This window comes from Maniola jurtina, chromosome 5 (genome assembly GCF_905333055.1).
Source record: "Maniola jurtina chromosome 5, ilManJurt1.1, whole genome shotgun sequence".
In the NCBI taxonomy this organism is placed as follows: Eukaryota; Metazoa; Arthropoda; class Insecta; order Lepidoptera; family Nymphalidae; genus Maniola; species Maniola jurtina.
In genome coordinates, this window is record NC_060033.1 from 12,024,343 (window position 1) to 12,044,826 (window position 20,484).

Consider the following 20,484-nt stretch of genomic DNA (forward strand, 5'->3'; position numbering starts at 1 on the left):
GCAGAAAATTTCGTGAAGAAAAGCATGTACTTATCCAAAATGTAGATCGAGCTAGTAACTTTTGCAAGCCATTTTATGGCAGATTGTGATTTGTACCTACTTAATAATTTATGTAACATCTTTTTTGTACTTACAATCTTGCAATAAATGAAAGAATGAATGAATTAAACGACGCACTTTATTCTACTCCTACTAAGAACCTACTTAATTGGGTTTTTCACAGTTTCATCACGAGTTTCAATTCGGTAAGAACAACCCATACGCGTCACTTGCTCGTTTCTGCAAAAGCATATAGGTAACTAGTTTATCTTTTACATCAGCTGAAGAAATATAGATTGTAATTATGAAAACGTTTGGAACACCCTGTCATACATACTGAGTGTACAGAAGTGCCTTTCATCACTTTTGTCGGGTTTGAGCTGGGATAATTTGACGGCTGGTGTCGACTCTATGGCCATCACATGCCACCAACATACGCACTCGAACAATTCATATAACTTTTTAAGGTTCAGTCATCGTCATTTTACACAGTATTTATACACCCTATTTCTAAGTGGTCCGTAATTCTGTATTGAAAAGCAAACGTGGGCATGATTTTTACAGTAGTTATTAGACTAGCTTATTTAAATAGCTTATTATCTGTTAGTAGATACTAGATAGGTAGAACAACTAACATTCTTCTTTTGATAAGGTTGAAAGTGATTTTAATAACCTAGGCACCTCCTACTCGTAAATACATAGAAGGAATAGTTATCTTTAAGCAAACGTCGCAATATCGTGCTTAATGTACCATGACACTAATTTACAAACGTGTGCATCCGATAAGTGAAACGCTTACATACGCTCGAACGACCAGCCTTAAGCCTACACATTAAAATATAATCCAGCGGAAAAAGGAAAAGATTTAAGGTTTTCAGTTTTTTATTCGAATGCAAGTTTTTCCTTGAATGATGTTTTACGCTAGGTCTTAGAAGAAGTAATTACGCTATCACTGTCATCATTATAGAAGGTTATAATGACGTTATAAATGTGAAAGTGTATCTGTCTGCCTGTCTGCTTGCTAACTTTTCACGGCCCAACAGTTTAAAAACCGATTTTGATGAAAGGTACAGAGTTAGCTTACATTCCGGGGATGGACATAGGCTAGTTTTATACTGCAAAATCAAAAAGTTCCCACGGGATTCTTAAAGGCCCATCCGTTTAACAGATTTTTACAAAATTTGGTACAGAGGTAGCTTGCATTCCGGAAATTGGCAATTGGCAGATTTTTAAAAGAACCTAAATCCACGCAGACGAAGTCGCGGGCGTCATCTAGTATTATATGAATTCTCCTGGCGTAGGTATTTCTAAAATTAATATTGTGTTACTGACTTTGCCTGGTGAAATGAATTTTGAGGGAACTGCAAATATGTTATGGTAATTTTGTTCCTTACAAAGCAATTTTTATTATTTACAATTTCTTCTATAGTATAAGTTAATTTTAAAGTGATCATGATCAAACGCAATCAAAGTCAAGTGCTAGTATAAGTTACGAAGTAGGTACTTCAGCGTACATGTTCATTAATAGTAGGTACATTATCATTAAGTTCAAACGCTCTTGATAGTTGATAGTTACGTCAACAGACTGTACCTAAGTATACAGTTGATGTCGAGGACATATTGTAAAATTAATGAAGGTATCTCAATACGGTATTTGCCTATGTCAAAAATAAAATTATTTCTCAGTGATTATTAAATAGAGGGTCTTCTAAAATACGTAAAAGTCTTAATTTTTAGTGAAAAAACTATTTCAAATTATCGATAAACTAAACAAGTGTAAATTAAAAATTTATAACACCCCCGACGATCCAAAGTATTTGAGTTTTCCAAAACATCATTTTCAAAAATAATTATGTATTTAGGCAACGTCAATCTTGACAGCTTGACATTTGTCTATTGACATAATATTATGAACCTAACGGTTATCTAACCTTCTTTTCTACAAGAAAACTAGAAAAGAGCTGATAACTCTTAAACGGTTGAACCAATTTTTTTAGATTATAGCTAAGAACACTCTCGATCAAGCCACCTTTCAAACAAAAAAAACTAAATTAAAATCGGTTCATTCGTTTAGGCGCTACGATGCCACAGACAGATACACAGATACACAGATACACAGATACACAGATACACAGATACACAGACACACAGATACACAGATACACACGTCAAACTTATAACACCCCTCTTTTTGGGTCGGGGGTTAAAAAGGACTTCAAATCATTGTGACGTCACAACTCACATGCCAGTATTTTATAGAAGCTCGTATATATACTACGTGCGTGTTTTGACGTTTCATAAAAAGATACTGATTTCACTTGTCGTCAAACACCGGTATTCTGCATATACAAAATTACTATTACTACATACTATTAGTGAGTAGTAGTAGTAGTAGTAGAGTAGCATTCTGAGAGGAGACCCGTGCTCAGTAGTGTATCAGCGTCGGATTAATGATAATGATTCACTTATTACTTACACTGGTCAATTACAATGGTCAAGATTCAACCATCCAACGAAGAGATATAAACAAAACAATAATTATTAATTTACTAGAATAAAGTATGTTAAGTAAATAAATGAAAAGAAAGACAAACTACAAAAAGCTGCAAGTTAAACGCTATAGTGCAGCGTATTGCAAAAACCTTGAATAGGTAGTAGCTATAGGTATAAATCAGTAAGGGCAAATACTCTGAGAAACTTTTCAACTTTCCTTTAAAAATACCTATACCTACTTATGATATTTTTAAAACTTGCTTAGTTACAAACAAAATCAAATATGTACAAACTTGCCGAAATCTATTTTCTTAAATCATTTTAGTAAATCTTCTTTGTTTACTAAGCGATTTTCAAAGATTGATAGTGTCAGTCTGTGAGTTATGGTATCGCTACGAGTAGATATTTACATACAGATAAAAGGACTTCTTGAGTCTTTAGACTTTAGACTAAACTACCTAGGTGTGATGACTAAGTAACAAATTCGAGAATGACCTGCAAAAATTTATCTCTAAAAATGCAGACTTGTAAAAAACTTTGCCAACAATCAGGTTTGTAAAGCGATTTCAAGAAACTTAGCAATTATGGCATGATATCTAGAGCCGTGAATTAGGCTAGGGTTTAAACATCGTGAGGAAACCTGCATGCTTGAGACTTAATGTTAATGTTTTTAAAGGTGTGTGAAGTCTGACTGGAGACCCGTACCGTACTTAGTAGTGAGCCGGTGCGGGGTTGATAGTGAAAATATCTAGAGAGGTGACGGACATAACGGACGATAGCGCCGTAGTTGCACGTCGACGCACTTTGCTTGCGTTGCCATATTTCCGGATGGAGCTTTTCGTAGCTAAACTAAGCTAAACAAGCACTATTCATTGGCCTCGTGCGCTGTGTTAGTTGATTCAGAATTGGTTTATTTGGGAAAATTTCAAAATTTCTCTATCAAAGAGTAATTCAAATTCTAAATCAAAAAGTCTTAAGCCAAGAGAAAAAAACTCTTGTAAAGAAATTATCTAACTTAAATTCAATGAAAACAAAATCGGCTATCTTTTAAAAACTCTTGTCTGACTTTGTACCTCATTAACCACTGCCACAGCCAACTCGACCGATCTCTTTTGTTTACGAAGCGATTTTACGAAAGATAGCTTCAACCTGTGAATTATTGCGCGGTTTTATTTAAACGAGCGGACCTAAATCTTGAGACTTCAATTACTAAAACCGCGATAAAAGGGGGCGGAAATTAGTGGGCATTAAAGTGACAAAGTCTACGGACGTCGTGGATAAATGGTCATTTTTCATTTGTGACCTTTTCATTTTAGGACATTCTTTCTGTACGCCATTTCAAAGAACACCGATCTGCAATCATTCAATTCTATTATAACTAATTGTGCTTTCTTTTCGATGGATGTTCAGCTTTTGAATTTGACGATGAGTCGCGCTTTTATGGGAAAAAGTTTCTCTAAGAAATTCGAGTTTAAAAATAAGAAAATTATAGCTATCCTCCTCTCATAACTACAGCCCAGCCGTAGGTCAAGTTGTTGTTCAAATCTTGGATAACAATCACTACAATTTGTGAATTCCACAGTCTACATCAGAAAAGTACGACATATCTACCGACAAAAACGTATTCGAGTAGTGATTATACCAATAAAGTAGTTAGTAGTCATACAAGGTACGTTTAAATTTTGTCTACAGTCTAGATCTGAAATAAATATGTAGTTACCTAGATGAAAAATATAAATGCTCCACAAAGATTTTAATGATCATTTTCTAGCCTTATTTATTTGAGCTATTTCGAGGGTGAGCAATAACACCTACATACTCAGCGATCCGAATGAGTGAGCTGAACGCGACACGGGTTTACGGTGACTTCACGCCCCCAGGTGTTCACGATTTGGGGCACTCAATGTCAAAACGAATCCTTGTTTTTTGAAATCCGAAATATAAATAAAAAGTCAATGAAGAAGCAAAAATGACCCGATGACACTGGGATGGCATTTTATTAGAGTTGAGCGCAGAACAATACGTATTTTCTGTTTCTAACTCTGCAATTTACTTCTCACTTCGTTTCGTCTTAGTTTTGGTAGAAGAGATTTCACAGCAGATAATCTTCGAAAGCTAAGGATTTAAATTGGGGGGTTTTAGAGACCAAGAACAGTTATTTCGTCGGAAAACGAGTTTTAATAGCGATTTTAGGTAGGAAAGCTACGACGAATTTTAATTACTGAGAAGCTATTAGTATGTGCTAGTCATATGCTGTAATTTTTTTCGTCAAAAATCGGATCTAGCTGACGAGATTTGGTCTGATAACACATTTTTTGAAAATGTAGTAAATATTACGTAACTTTTAACATTTTTGTTATTCGAGCACCGTAGAACTCCCATCCAACGTCTATTAGTTCTTGGACATAATATGATACGCCGTGAGATCTCGTCAATTTTGTTTTCTACTTCAAGCCTGTTTTTCTCCACGTGTCTATGTATCTTCATTTCTCTATTCTACTCTATGAATCCTCATACATTCTTGGTGCATAGGTAGCGTTGCTTGCTGTGACTATTACCTGGTAGAGTGTAATTCGAATACAAAATGATTTCTCGTATCTCTCTAGTCGAAGCAAAGAGAACTTTAATTAAAAATTCTCCAAACAAACTCCGCAGCGACGACGTTCCGGACAGCAATCAAATGTTGATTTTAAGCAGTGTTGATTAATTTCGTCAAGATATTGTTTTCTAGAGATTTTTGTTGATTGAGACTTTGAATTAATTTGCAGTTGATATCTGTGGAAGGAAGAGATTTGGTTATAGAGAAAATCTCAAGACCACATACATGGGTTGAATTGTGCGTTGACATGTCAGTCAATTTTTAACCGACTTCGAAAAAAGGAGGAGGTTCTCAATTCGTCGGAATCTTTTATCCATGCATATTGTGTTCTTTAATCTCTACATAGTATAAATAAAGTTGCTTCCCGCCGTCTGCCCGTATGTACATACCTACACTTAAATCTTTTAAACTACGCAACGGATTGTAATACTGTTTTCAACAATAGATAGAGTGATTAAAGAGGAAGGTTTATTCGTATATTAGTTTAATATTGTTTTGCGTTAATTTGTTGAAATTGATGCTAATTGTTCAAGACGTGGAAGAAATCAAGCCTACTGAGAGCTTTCATCGAAAATGCCGTCTTTCTCTTGAAATAGTTATGCATATCAAAATAACTAAACTGGCACCACATTATACCAGGCAGGTACATTGCACCCGTGCCAAGCCGGGACGGGTCGCCAGTATTTTTTTATAATTCTATTAATTAATACCTAGTCTAATTAAAATTAGTAAAACGGATGAGCCTTTAAAAGTCCCGTGGGAACTGTTTGATTTTCCGGCACAAAAAGTAGCATTTGTCCGTCGGCAGATAGGTAGGTACCTTTTGCATTTATAATACCTACTTGTTATGGATACAAGCGGCAAAAATGTCTAGTTTTCCAATACAAATAGTTAATAATTTTAACCAAATGCATAATATCATATTAATACTAACCGCATTTATTACTCTGACCGTGACCTAATTACACAAGTAGAAATGGATAAAGGTTGAATGTATGGATCAGATTCAGAGTTATATTATAATTATATACCTATCTGAGCCCTGACTCTGGGCTTGCGGCTGTGGTGCCTATGGCAAACCTTTGGCGTCTTACGGCTCTTGCGAGTTGTCTGTTCGTATGTGATTACCTTTATTTTGCTAGGTGAGCTATTTTAGAGTATTTGGCATTCATAATCAGGGATTCGTAATTCACTTTACCATGGCGTCCTTGCTGTGAACGACGCACGAGGTGTTAATATCGCCCTTGACTCCGACACTAATTTTATTACCCGCAGTAGGGTGACCAAATACCTTACTACTCATGGATAAGTCCTAACAATGTATATTTTTCGCGACAGGTCGAGATGGCAATTTTCTAGCTCGGTGACATCACATACTGGGTAATCGATATCGATATTTCTGTTGGTAGGATCCACAAAACTGCCTACAAGCAACAACGAAATCGATAAATGCAGTCAATACGGGTTCTTGCAAAACTAAAAATACGACAGCACGGGTGTGCCAGGCGTCTCCCCTGCACGACTCATTTCATACCCTGATTGCCATCTCGATCTGTCACAAACTATAATTACTAAAACTAAACTACTAACTAAAATTATAGAATCAGCACAATGATCACGGTATATGATCGAGAAACAATCGAAAATCGGTATATCACAAAGCAAAAAATCTTAAAAAGCAAAAAATAAGATGTCTTTATTGCAATATGCTTACATTGGATCTTTTTTATTTTATAGACCATAAAAGACATGTGTAATTGCATTACATCTGGTAAATGATATTGCGGAATAAGCAGCGCTTACGAATCTAGACCATGTCTAATCATTTTAATTTTACTTATTCGCATTATTGATTGATAGCAACATATTGATATTTTTAGAATAAATCGTTGATCCATATTCGTCCACAAAAGTTTTGACTCTACATAATGCATAATTTTTAAGGATTTTTTAATAAACGCTGAAATTTCGCAGCTTTCACTCAAGTATAGATTGATACTCGTATGTACAGATAAAGGGCGATCATTAATTAATTTAAAATTCATAAAACGTAAACCCACGGATCAGTTGGACGGTCTAGATTCGCATACTTAGGCCGAATGTAGAAAAGTATCATGCTACTGTCAACCTTTATCAAATGTCTACACATTAACTTTAAATCCATCCAGATATATGTATGTATATTTTGGATAGTTACAGTAACTTCTAAATTGAAATTCAGGTCACTTACACTAACCCTTGTTAGAAGCGCTACGACATGGTGCCCCTACTCCCCGGTAATCGTCATAATGATAAATCAAACGTCCCCACCTGTAATGAAGAGAACCCTACTGCCTGAATGGTTTTACTACCCGTGTTCGGTGAAAACGTTTTAAAATTACGTGACAACGTATTTATGAGCGTGCAATTTCCTTCCCTAAGACTCTGTCTTAGCAGTTTGACCTTAGTTTATGCAAGATGGGGCGATAAGGCATATTACTGAAAAGTTGAGGTGGCCTCGCGGATACTTTATGGCGACATCAATATAAAACATTTTTAACCCCCGACCCAAAAAGGGGGGTGTTATAAGATTGACGTGTGTATCTGTGTATCTGTCTGTGGCATCGTAGCTCCTAAACTAATGAACCGATTTTAATTTAGTTTTTTTTGTTTGAAAGGTGGCTTGATCGAGAGTGTTCTTAGCTATAATCCAAGAAAATCGTTTCAGCCGTTTGAAAGTTATCAGTACTTTTCTAGTTACTGTAACCTTCACTTGTCGGGGAGGGTTATAAATTTTTAATTTACACTTGAACACAATGAAAACAAAAGTAGCCATATTGGTTATATTTTTAAATAAAGCTTTGCGTTTAGCAATAATCAAAATTATAAGTGACACTGGTGTCATGCTTATATGCTATTTTTTGTGGACTCATTACATCAACTCCTTAATACTGAAGTCTGCCAATCCGCACTGGGCCAGCATGGCAGACTATGGCCTAAGCCCTTCTGATTCTGAGAGGAGACCTGTGCTGTGCAGTAGTGGGCCGGCGATGGGTTGATCACGATGATGAATGAGCTAAGTGTCCGCAGACAAAAATATTCACAAAAAGTAAGAGATATCCAATTTCCACGCTGTATTTAGCGAAGAAATTAGCGTTTTATTAATTCCTCTGAAGGTAGAGATCATGTTCGTAAAGGACCTTTTCATAGAAAGACGTCTGAGAGCACAGATACCTAAGCCGTCCGTCCTTGTTATGATTATACTATACCTAGCATCTTACTTATAATTATTAGAGAGATTACTCTTAGCTGATTTAAAAGATAAACAAATTGCAGAAACCTTCACGTAGAAACGCGTAAATGACGCAGTTTGTCCGGTGATTTAAACCTTCTAGAGTTAGTTTTTCACTTGTCGTCCACGGCAACAAGGTCCAGATGGACTACCACCTCTTTAAACGTATTTCAGCGAGAAGTTAGTTGTTTACTTTTAAAGTCAGTTAAGGAAAAATACATTATAAAATAGGTCATGGAAAGACGTAGTTAACTACTTACTGTTTCTAAGAAATAAGTCGGTTGGTACAACTTACGTAAATAGCGAAATATCCTTCAAAGTTAGAATGATAGAGATTCATCTGTTCATTCCACTTCATTATACATGGACTTGTGAGAAAATACCTACATTATACATATACACACTAGATGGAAGAAACCACAGGCTATCTAGTAAGTACACTGACACATATAGCAAAATCTCTACTGGGAATATCGCTTAAGCCATTTATATGTGTACGAGCTTGAGACACTTTAGAACCTAATGTATGAGATAAGACTAGCACAGTACTAAGAGTACACGCTACACGGACCCTTAAGTCGTTCGCCAAGTCTTGATGTATTTCCGGAGAATAATCTTGGCTATAATATAACTCAGTGTGTTCCAGAATTTAGAGCGCAGTAACACATTGCCAGTAACAACAACTGCGCTGATCGAATGGTAATCTCTCAGAATTCACTAAGAGCTGGTTTAAAATTTTCTATTTATACGCTAATCTAATAGATCTAGTTATCTGGAACGTGTCGTATTCAAACATGGACTGGTACCATCTGCTTCAGATCATCATAATATTTATCACAATTGGGGTAAGGGAGGCGTCATTATAAAAACATTGTCTTAGTGACGTAGGAACGAATATGGACCAGGATAGTCAACGTAGCACCACTTTATTGTCTGGCTAAGGATAGGACATTGTAAATTATACGACGGGATGACGTCCAATCTCTAGTAGAGGAGAGTGACGAAAAGAAGAACCTCCTTAGTAGAATTATATCCGAATCTCCGAACCCGCCAGCTTAGCTTGAAGACAAGGTACAAAGTAGGTCATCTTAGCATCAGAAATTACATTAAAAAAATTATTACCTAAGTAGTATAAAGCACAACAAAAATTCTATGCTATCAAAATCAACCATTAATAATTTACTGACATCAATTTCAACCGTTCATCAAATAGCTTCAAACTTTTTTCAGCAATTTTACCTTTTAAGATTAACCTTGTCAAATCATGTAGCATTAAAGTCTGTAAAAGACAAGAAAAAGATAATTGGGTGGCGGAAATTGGAACCTCGACGGATATTGAAAGGTTATAAACAGGTTTTTACTGATATTTAAGATGTTTCTTCATGTGCTTTTTTATCGAGGCTGGCAGTATATGGAAATGAGCGTAACATGAAAGGGTAGTTTAACCCCTAATTGCTTAATACGAAGCGTCGTACTGGAACAATAAATTGCTGGGTCGTATTGCCTTGCCTTTGCCGGTAAAATGATCTCACTTGATGGTAAGGTAATGATAGTCTTGTAGCTCGAATGACGGACTTGTTTGGGTCTTAAGATGCTTAAACGGAGGCCTTGAGCCGACAAATTCCGTTTTGAGAGCCGCCATGCCGTCATTAGATATATCTACATATGATTTCAGCGATTCGCTAAAAGCCATTGCACACAAGGACCTATCTACAGCAGTGAATGTTTATTTATTAGTTGAAACAATTAATATCCCCAATGCTTATGCAAGTAACTAAATAGGTGAATATATCTGTTCACTAGTAGGTAAATCTGTCAGCGTTGTTAACGTCGTATTGTGGAGCTAGCACACTTACATACAATACATATTGTATTTGGTGAAGTTGATCATACCCTTTTTGGGATTTTTTGCGTCACAGATGTGTGTCCGATTATTTGGTTCGTTTTATACCCCTAGGTATGGCTTTATCTAGCCCAAATAAAGAATTATTAATTTATTTGTAGTTGCGAACGACGAACGCAAACGAAACCTTGTAGAATTTATTCAGTACCATACTGAAACGTCACTCGGCGGTGTGTTCTTTCTCATCTTGGAGTCACCTTGCAATAGAGATGTATCAAAGTCTAGTTAAATAATTACCCAGATTGAACTTAAAAAACAGTAGGAAAAGTGATCTGTCATTCGAAGCCTGAGCCTTGGAATATTGGAACCTTGGAGTCTGTAATAATAAGTTTACCGTCCGCTAATGCGATCTGAGTGCATCCAGTTATTGAGTTCTCAAGTACTTTTCTTATTTCTGCATTATATCAAGGATAAATAAAGTCCAATTCTATTTGCCAAGGCCGCTCACTCCGAGCGGCCTTGAGATATAAGAGACTTTCCGACTTGTTGTCTTATTGAAGTTTATTATTTTCCACTTGCTTGCACCGGAAGTTTTCCTTGTATCTCTCTCTACACATTCAATGAAGGATCTCTCACAACCTGTGCTCTCAACCTTCCTTCCTGTTTACTCTATAGAAAATTAAGGCTAGTAGGTACTGAAATTTTTTAATAAGTAGGCAGGACACAGACAGACAACGTCAAATCTAATTAAAAAAAAAATTGAGACACTTCACAGCGATTCATAGCCTCATCTTGTAATAGAAAGGTTGGATAACCTTTTGCGCAACGGATCAGCCTGGCTGTTCAGCGCGGAAATGCAGCCAGTATTCTTGGCACCATTCCACGTGGGCATAATTTGTACAGTAATTAGATAAGGCTTTAAGTTTTATTGCAATATTTTCAATACTAAGGTACAAATAATATTATGTTTATTTATTCTGATTGTTACCCTTATTGTATAGGATAATATACTATCCACATTATAGATGACTGTTTGATTGTGGAGTTATCCTTCAATCACGTAGCAACAATACAAGGGATTGACGTAATACTATTGTATTGCATCCAGTAGAAAATACTTTGATATGATGAAAACTCGGGAATTATTTCGCCAACAAATGCGTTGAATTACGCATCCGAATAAGTAGGTACCTTTATTTTGCCTATACCTAACCCCTGAAAAGACACTTATCCTTTGCCTAAGTTAATACAATTTCAGTGAGCAGAAGTGTATAGCGTAACTTAGAACTTATAGATAAAAATAGAACTAGGTATATAACTACTCAAAGCTTTTCATTTCAAAGGAGACAAACAGATCTTCACGTGATGACTTTTTGCAAGCAAGTAAAAGACAACAGTATAATATCGCAGTAGGCAGTGCATCAAAGTAGCGGCTTATTTAGCAGCGCCCTTCCTCTACCATTGTAAAAAACATATAAGGGGGGCCGTAGCGTTGCTTTAATCTATGAAAGGAAGAATCCCTATGTAAGACTTACCTAAGTCTAGGTAATATGCCTATAAAGTGACGAGCTTTTGCTTACCCAAGATATTAGTATGGATATTTTAATATCTGTAACTATTCGGTAAAATTAACTTCACACAGCTAACATGTAGTCCATGTTAATAATTTTATAATTTTATTTTGTCCAGTTAAGAGGGCTCTCTCCGTCACTCGTTTCATACAATCGTAGTTCCAATTTCATTTGAATATTAAGCAACCAAAGTCCATGAAATTTCTTGCAGACATATTCTAGAAACTAATATCTATGTCTGTGGTTTTCCAGATTTCTGTTAAAATATTCGGTTTCAAAGTTACGCGGTCTTAAAAAAATTCATACAAATCTTTGAGCCCCTGTAATTTTAAAACTACATATTTACTTTTTTATCCATTTTAATTAAAGCGCATTGTGATTTTAAGTAACATTAGGTGAAAAAGATTTGCATTTTAAAACTGTCATTTAAGGGCTACTTTCATTGGTTCTTTTTATTTGAAATCCTTCTAAGTATTTATCCAACGTTGACTATTCATGAAACCGTCGGGAAATTGAAGAATCTATCTACTTTCTTACCTTTTTTAACTAACCTGAGGCTAGTTTTATTAAGCCTGAGAGGCTTTAGCCGAAACGCGATTCGATTCCCGATTAAATCATTTTCAGTAAATCTTCAGTGACGTACAGACGCTATAGTTACAGCTAAATATTCGTATTCCGGTGGGAGGCTTTGGCCGTGGCTAGTTACCACCCTACCGGCAAAGCCGTGCCGCCAAGCGATTTACCGTTCTGACACGATGCCGTGTATACAACTGAAGGGGTACCGGGTAAGGGCTACCACTGGAATTCATAGTCAAGATATGGGCTTCTTTAGGGAACCATTGAGACGGTAGAATAGAATAGAATAGATTTTTATTCAAGTAGACTTTTACAAGTGCTTTTGAATCGCCAAAATAATTTACCACTGGTATATTGTATCATATTCAACTGTAATGTATTGCAAAGGTTGAATATGAACCACGTCGTCCGAATGGTCTGCTGAAGAAGCCCCTATTTTGACTACGAATTCCAGTACAGGTAAGACCGTCGGAGGACGGGGCGGCATCACGTATGATAGATTTTTCTGGGGGTTCCGAATAGGCGCGAAAAATGAAACCCTACAGAAAATTTGCAACCAGACCTTGTATATATAAATTGTATGTATAAATACAAGGTCTGGTCGCTAAGATTTCATTTTATTGTTAACATTTTAATGTTAAAATTTTAACTTCAATTTAAAATTTCAACTCAAAAGAGAAACGGAGCTTACTGAAATAATGCAAGCGTTCAGGAAATCAAGTGAGCTCAATTTGTAAGTTTTGAAGAATAAAGCTTTTCTAGATTCGAAAACAATTAATGCATTTATGAGAATATTGGGAGTAAGCCTCAATAGTTCAACGGTTATAGGAGCGGACTGAAAACCGAAAGGTCGGAGGTTCAAACCCCACCCGTTGCACTATTGTCATACCCACTCCGTACACAAGCTTTACGCTTAATTGGAGGGGAAAGGGGAGTGTTAGTCATGATTAGCATGGCCAATATTCTTTTATAAAATTATAAAAATTTACGTGTTCAGTCATTTTTATAATTTGGTATCTTAAAAAAACATTATTGCAAGTAAGTATTACACCGTTGTTTTTGAAAAACTTTTTTACAATAAGTTTTTTCTATCTCCTGGAAAGTAGAGGTTCATTTAACTTATTTAAAAGATGCGAGCAAAGGTTGAACTTCGAGGTTCAAGTCCATCTTATTTTTGATTAAAATATTTTGTTTACGCTTTGAAGATGGAGAAAGTTTTGTTAGTACCTAGGTACTGTTAACTTAGCCTAAGTAGTTTCGTGGAATAAGTTGAAAAAATTGCAAACGGAATTATAATCTGCATTCTTTCACCTACGTAGTTTTACCTTTATTAAATCGACAAAAAGAAAAAAATGTGCTTTGAAAAAAAAACACCGTTGCTTTCTTTTCTTTTAGTTTCTGGTAAAAATAAGCATTCTGAAATAGGTGGTAGATTAATGATACCACAACAGGTACAATATACTGAAATTTTAGTAAGCAATCGATTGCTTGTCATAACTGAATCTGAAACTGAGGACAAAATCAACTAGGTAAGTGCTTCAATTTAAGTTTAGATAAACACATGCATTTTTCGAACTTATTTGATGGTAGAACCTTAACCATAAAGTCATTGACCATAGTCCTAAATGATATAATTAGTGGAATTAAAAATGGCCTGCAGAAATACACAGAGAACACCAGTAGGTACCTAGAAATATCCTAGGCACCTAGGTATATCTTCTTATTGTTCATTTGTTTTTATGTAAGTTACTTTATAGTCTAAGTCATAGATAATAATAATTATTGGTCTAGTCCTTTCAATTAAACAGCATAAAAATCTGAGACCTTCAGCTAACTGGTGATGAAAAGTACGTAACTAATGCACTTTAAAGGTCTTCAAAAATAATTAAATATATCAAATTACATAATTGAATTAAAAGAAAAAAATTCAAAATCAATTAAATAAATAGTAATTAATAATAATTATACCAATGTACCAACTAATTTAAATCCTAAATATACATATAATATACAATAAAAGGCATATAGATTAATTATTATTATACACCTAATACAACTTTAATTTCTTTTTTCTATGGGAATTCAATTTTATTACACTTTTTACAGAAACGCGAGTATAGTCACAGGCTAAAAACAATTAATACTTTTTTCTTACCTTCAAACGATTCCATTTAATTAAAACTAAATTAAACCACGATACAAAAGTTCCTCCACTTTATTTTTTAATAGGAGTACATCGATATACTGAAAAGTTTCAGGTTACGACGAGACGCCAGCGTGCGTCTCGCGTGGAGCATAGCGTGGGACTGAAGTGGCGTAGGACTGACTGAATATGAAGTCTCCCTTGCGGAGAGATGATACGGTATCATAGGTTTCAGGATACAAGTTTTCAATGTCAAGCTTTTACCGCGCTGTCACTATTGGTAAAGTAAAAAGCTATAAAATTTATAACACCCTCGACAAGTGAAGGTTACAGTAACTAGAAAAGAGCTGATAACTTTCAAGCGGCTGAACCGATTTTCTTGGATTATAGCTAAGAACACTCTCGATCAAGCCACCTTTCAAACAAAAAAACTAAATTAAAATCGGTTCTAGTTTAGGAGCTACGATGCCACAGACAGATACACAGATACACACGTCAAACTTATAACACCCCTCTTTTTGGGTCGGGGTTAAAAACTTTGTATTACACATAACAGAATGTATATATTATTCTATATTACAGAATTATATGATGTCAAGGCGATATCTGTCTTATCACTTAGTGCCTTATATGTTAGCGATATATTGCATGGAAAGGGGTTGGTGTAACCTGCAAATGGTAAAGAGAAAAAAGAAATTGGTACTTAAGTATTTTTTTCAAACAAAAACTCTTTCGCATTGATAATATGGGTAGTGATTTCAATTATTATAATGTTGAACCAGATTTTTAGGGTTCCGTACCCAATGGGTAAAAACGGAGCCCTATTAATCCAGTCTGCTGTCTGTCTGTCTGTCTCTCACAGATCTCTAACTCGTACAGTTTTAGACCATTTTTGTGATGGGGGCTATCTCAAAACTAAATAAACTAGTTAGGAATATGATAATTCGGTATAATAAGTACCATATTATACTGTATTCAAACAAAAAATACTGAAAATAAGGATTTATAAAATAGTTTATAAGCTGTGACCAAAACAAACGAAACATTTTTGGGTTCTTCTCTCACGGTTTATTCCTATACTAGCTGATACCCGCAGCTTCGCCCGCGTGGATTGGTCAGATCCCCTGCAGCATCAGGATTGAGGAGTTGGAATCCAAATTTTTTATGAAACAAAGTCGCAAAGTTCCTCTATCGATTAAAAAAGAAATGACGCAAATCGGTTCAGAAATCTCGGAGATTTCGGTGTACATAGGTATAAAAACACAACTCCTTTCTTGAAAGTCGGTTAAAAAAGTAGCCTATGTTACACCCTGGTCAATCCTCTACTTGTATGTGAAAATCCTGTTAAAATCGGTTCAGCCGTTCCGAAGATTAGCCTTTTCAAACAGACAGACAGACAGACAGACAAAAATTTTAAAAACGTGTGATTCAGTTATGGTATCGTTCAAATAACCATATGACCTTAATATGTGGTAGTTATTTCGAAATTACAGACAGACACTCCAATTTTATTTATTAGTACCAATTTTATTTATTATTCTAGCTCAGAAAAGAAATATTTCATACACCCAAAACATGATTTTCATAATTAGGTATGTACGGAACCGTGAGAGAGCGAGGCCAGACTCGCGCTTGGCTGGTTTTTTATTTATTTAACGATATTTAAATATAGGAACTTAGAGAAATGTACTTACAACACAGCCTCATCACGATAAGTGCCGTGATAACTCACTTGACGACTTAACGAGATTTTAACGCGTTTGTGGATCCGAGATATTAACATGACACCGCTGCGAAATACTTTTAATTTGAAAAGTTTTCTCTTATTCATATAATTATTATTATTAGCTAAAGTTATTTATCTATTTTCTTCACATCTTCATTAAAGTTTTTCAACCAAAAAACTTTTATTCATCAAAGCTTTTTGTATTGGGCAGTACCTATATACCCAATATTTTTTCCCATATTCTTCTACTAAAATCGCTTAAGATCACAAAGCCACTGGCTCAAAATGCCCTTCCGTTCGAAACTCTCCGCCGATTAAGAAACTCGGCGGTTGCTATTTTCAAATACCTAGTCAATTTACAATATTAGGTATGCCTTGATTATGTCGGTATAGTAATTGAAGTACCGCGCATTGCTAGAGCGAGCTACGAGTCAAATCCACGCGTATTTATCATTTTTAACCCCCGACCCAAAAAGGGGGGTGTTATAAGTTTGACGTGTGTATCTGTGTATCTATCTGTGGCATCGTAGTTCCTAAACTAATGAACCGATTTTAATTTAGTTTTTTTGTTTGAAAGGTGGCTTGATCGAGAGTGTTCTTAGCTATAATCCAAGAAAATCATTTCAGCCGTTAGAAAGTTATCAGCTCTTTTCTAGTTACTTTAACCTTCACTTGTCGGGGCTGTTTTTTAATTTACACTTGTAATTGTATAATATTATGCTGTATGCAGAAGCAAACTTTCATGAGATTTTTAAAGTGGAAAGTCTAAAATTGGCTGTAGAATTTTCTTACAAAAGTAATTTTTGTTTCTTACGAAACTTATGATATAATCTTTTTAAATTACACTCCTTTTTTGAGCAATCGTGTAATAAACAGGCCACCTAGAACTGAAAGTTCTGAAGACTATGATCTAGAGCCTAGAATTATAGTCGACTATTCTTGAGAACTTCAGATTCATTATGATGTGCTTAAAGGTACAATATGGTTTCATGGAGGTATTAAATTGAATAATTTACTAGTAGATGGAGTAGGTACAAGATCCCGAATTAATTTAAATTTGTCTTGAATCTCATTTAAATTAAATTGCGAAATCAATCGCGGTATAGCGAGAAGTGATAATCATCTTCAGATTGCGTACCGCTCGACTTGCACACCTGCGCCAGAGAGTTGTTATTTATTACTCTAGAGGCACCTAGATAGGAAACATTGACTTTCTAGCTACACTCCTCGAACTCCTCGCAATTTTGAACTAACTCGGATTTTGGAGTAAGCCCGACTGGCTGGAGAGATCTAGCGGAGGCGACATCGACAATCTCACCTACAACCATATTTTTTTTATGCGAATGCATTTACGCATCCCTCCCCGGAAGCCAGCCAGCCAGCCGTAGACCAACCAGCCAGCCAGCCAGCCACCTGGGGGAGGGTATATGGGACCTACAACCATCCTACAACTGACGGACAACGTTTCAAGTAGGTATGGAAAGGACCAAAGAAAGAAAGGAAAGAAAAAGAAGAATTACTATTATTATTATAAGGCAGTGATGTCTCGCAATGACCTTGACATCAGCAGGTCGATTCCCGAAACCTGCAACAATCATTAGTACAATCGTAATTGTTGTTCTACTACAATCGAGTACTAGGTGCTACTGGTAGACAATGACAGCTACAATGTCAGTTGTCACGATGGCAATAACCTCTGATTATTTTACGAGTATTTTTATTATATAGACTAGCGCTTGGCTGCCATCAGACCTGCTAGCAAGTGATGATGCAGCCTAAGATGGAGCGCGCTTGCCTAGAAGTTGCCTATTCACTAGTATTCACGTTAGTTGACTCTCGCTCACTATTGGATACAATCTTGGATGTGTTTAATTCATCCAAGGCTACAATGCATTTGCAACAAGAATCCCATAAATTCAGCCAATCATAACAATTGTGATTGTAATAATGATTGATGGTTATCGGGAATAGACCTGCTATATTTAAGGATGTTGACACCTGATCGAAATCGAACAAATTCGGCTTCTCCATTTATATATAGTCTCGATGACCTACCTGCTCATTAAATGCGGGTATTGTCTACTCCACCTAGAACTCTACGTTAAGGAGAACGCATATTGGAGTGGAACTATTATTAAGTTTTGAGCATAATACTTAAACTATGATTAACGCAGTCAGCTGTCAGAGACGCCCCAGTTCACGTGTTATATGCGATCCATCAAAATCACATTAAAAATCAATGATCTCGATGCAGATACCTCGTAAGAAATAGACTGGCGGTCAATTTGATCGCAGATCGCGGATTAGATCATGCATGTAAAGCCGGCTTTACACTCGCATGTAAAGTCGCGCCGTATGAATTGCCGCGATCCACGCGTGAACTGTGTCCCTCCACACTCGCAAGTTTTGTTCGTGACGTTGACGATGCGTTCACGTTCGCGTCGCAAACCCTTTGTCGCGGACCAAAAACCGACACTGATCGGGGAAAGGCGCGAAGCGCGTACGCGAAGGCGTGAACAACATCTACACTCGTGATTCGCAGTTGTCGCGGGCTTTCGCGAGTGTAGAGCCTACTTAACGAATGCCATAATATCAACTAAGTACCTGCAAGGTACCTCCTGTTAGCTATGGTATCTATGTACACTACACCTCATCAAAAAAACCTACGGTTTAGCCAACGTCTTATTAACAGCTGCCGTGTACTCATGTCGTGGCAGTGTCTCGAATGAATACTGAAATATTATGTAGGTACGTCTAGGTATCATTATTCCCAGCCCAGTGTGCTCTCACCTTTCACCCGCCATTAGGATCGAGGGGCATTTGCGGATATTTCAATTATACGCCTTATGAAATAGTTGTCTCGCCGCTGTCGATTTCGCGGATGCCCGCAATATTGGCGCGGCGATAGGCGATCGGAATTTGAGCTGAGCTGTGCACATTCATAAGCGAAGCGTTTTTATTAGCGTTCCGTACCCGATGGGTGCTAACGGGACCCTATTACTTAGACTTTGCTATCCGTCTGTCTGTTAGCAAGCTGTGTCTCGTGAACTGTAATAGCTAGAGAAATTTAAAATTTAAAATTTTCACAGTACCTTTGTGTATTTCTATTGCCACTATTACAACTTATAATAAACATTTCAAAGGACCGCCATGAAAATTAAAAAGTGTTATTTCTTATACGATGGTACGGAACCCTTCGTGTGAGAGTCCAACTCGCCCTGACCGTTTATATTTATTTATCTAGGGTGACTTGAATCAAACTAACTCAAAGAAATTCTCTTGGCTGCAAACTTGGTAGATGGTCTAGTGACGAATATTATTAGGTTTATTGGTAAATCCCCAGGTAAGCGGATTTCTTTGTTAGCTAATGCCTAAATACTAAATCGCATAGCGGAAAGTCCTTACTCTTTGGTAGTAGTGTAGTAACTACTAAAGTGGTGTAAGTTGGTAATAAAATGGAACCACCTATAAGATCAGACCTGAACTAATTTTGAAATTGAGCCCTAGATCTCCCACTTGTAAGCTCACAGCGTATATGGGGCCGGAGAGGTCGAAAAGATGGCCAATTTCAAAATGGGTACCATGCAAATTAATGAAAATTAAAGAGTACATAGTATACATGTACGACCATACAGAATCATTCGTATGCAAGGCCAACACGTACTTGACTGGTTTTTGTGAATAATTCACTTCTGCTTGCTGTCGCGTCCGCCCCCGCTCCGCTCGCTGTCATAACCTCACCCGGAGTGCTTCACGCGCGCTGCGGTCGCATCAGGAATGGCAGATAAAGCGCCCGTTTTTAAAATTCCTCACAGGATCTTCATTGGAAAGCCTCTATTTATTAGATTCTTTATTATTTCTCACCTGCGGCTGTTTTCAAGAGAAGATTTTAAATACCTTTAGCTATAAGTACGAATACCTACGTGTAATCAGACAAACAAACAAACAGACATAAATAACCTGTTTTAGGTTCTTTAATTTTATGTCTGTTGACGATATAGAACTACCATCTGCTGAGGGCCGCAATTGGTCTGCGTGGATTTATGATTTTAAAAATCCCGTAGGAACTTAGATTTTCCGGGATAAAAAGTAGCCTATGCCACTCTCCAACAATACCCGTGGAAAAAATCACGTCAATTCGTTGCTCCGTTGCGACGTGATTGAAGGATAAACCAAGAAACCAACAAACAAACACACTTTCGCATTCATAACATTATATGGGT

General features: G+C 36.5%; 1 protein-coding gene across 1 annotated transcript in view; it reads right to left on the minus strand.

Annotated features, from left to right (window-relative positions):
* The window catches only part of LOC123865794, a 53,267-nt gene extending 38,580 nt beyond the window's left edge, over positions 1-14,687 (minus strand). Inside the window, exon 1 of the mRNA XM_045907028.1 lies at positions 14,548-14,687. The gene's annotated coding sequence lies outside the window, so the exon portion shown is untranslated. The remainder of the gene's footprint in view (positions 1-14,547) is intronic.
* Between the last annotated feature and the right edge of the window lie 5,797 nt (positions 14,688-20,484).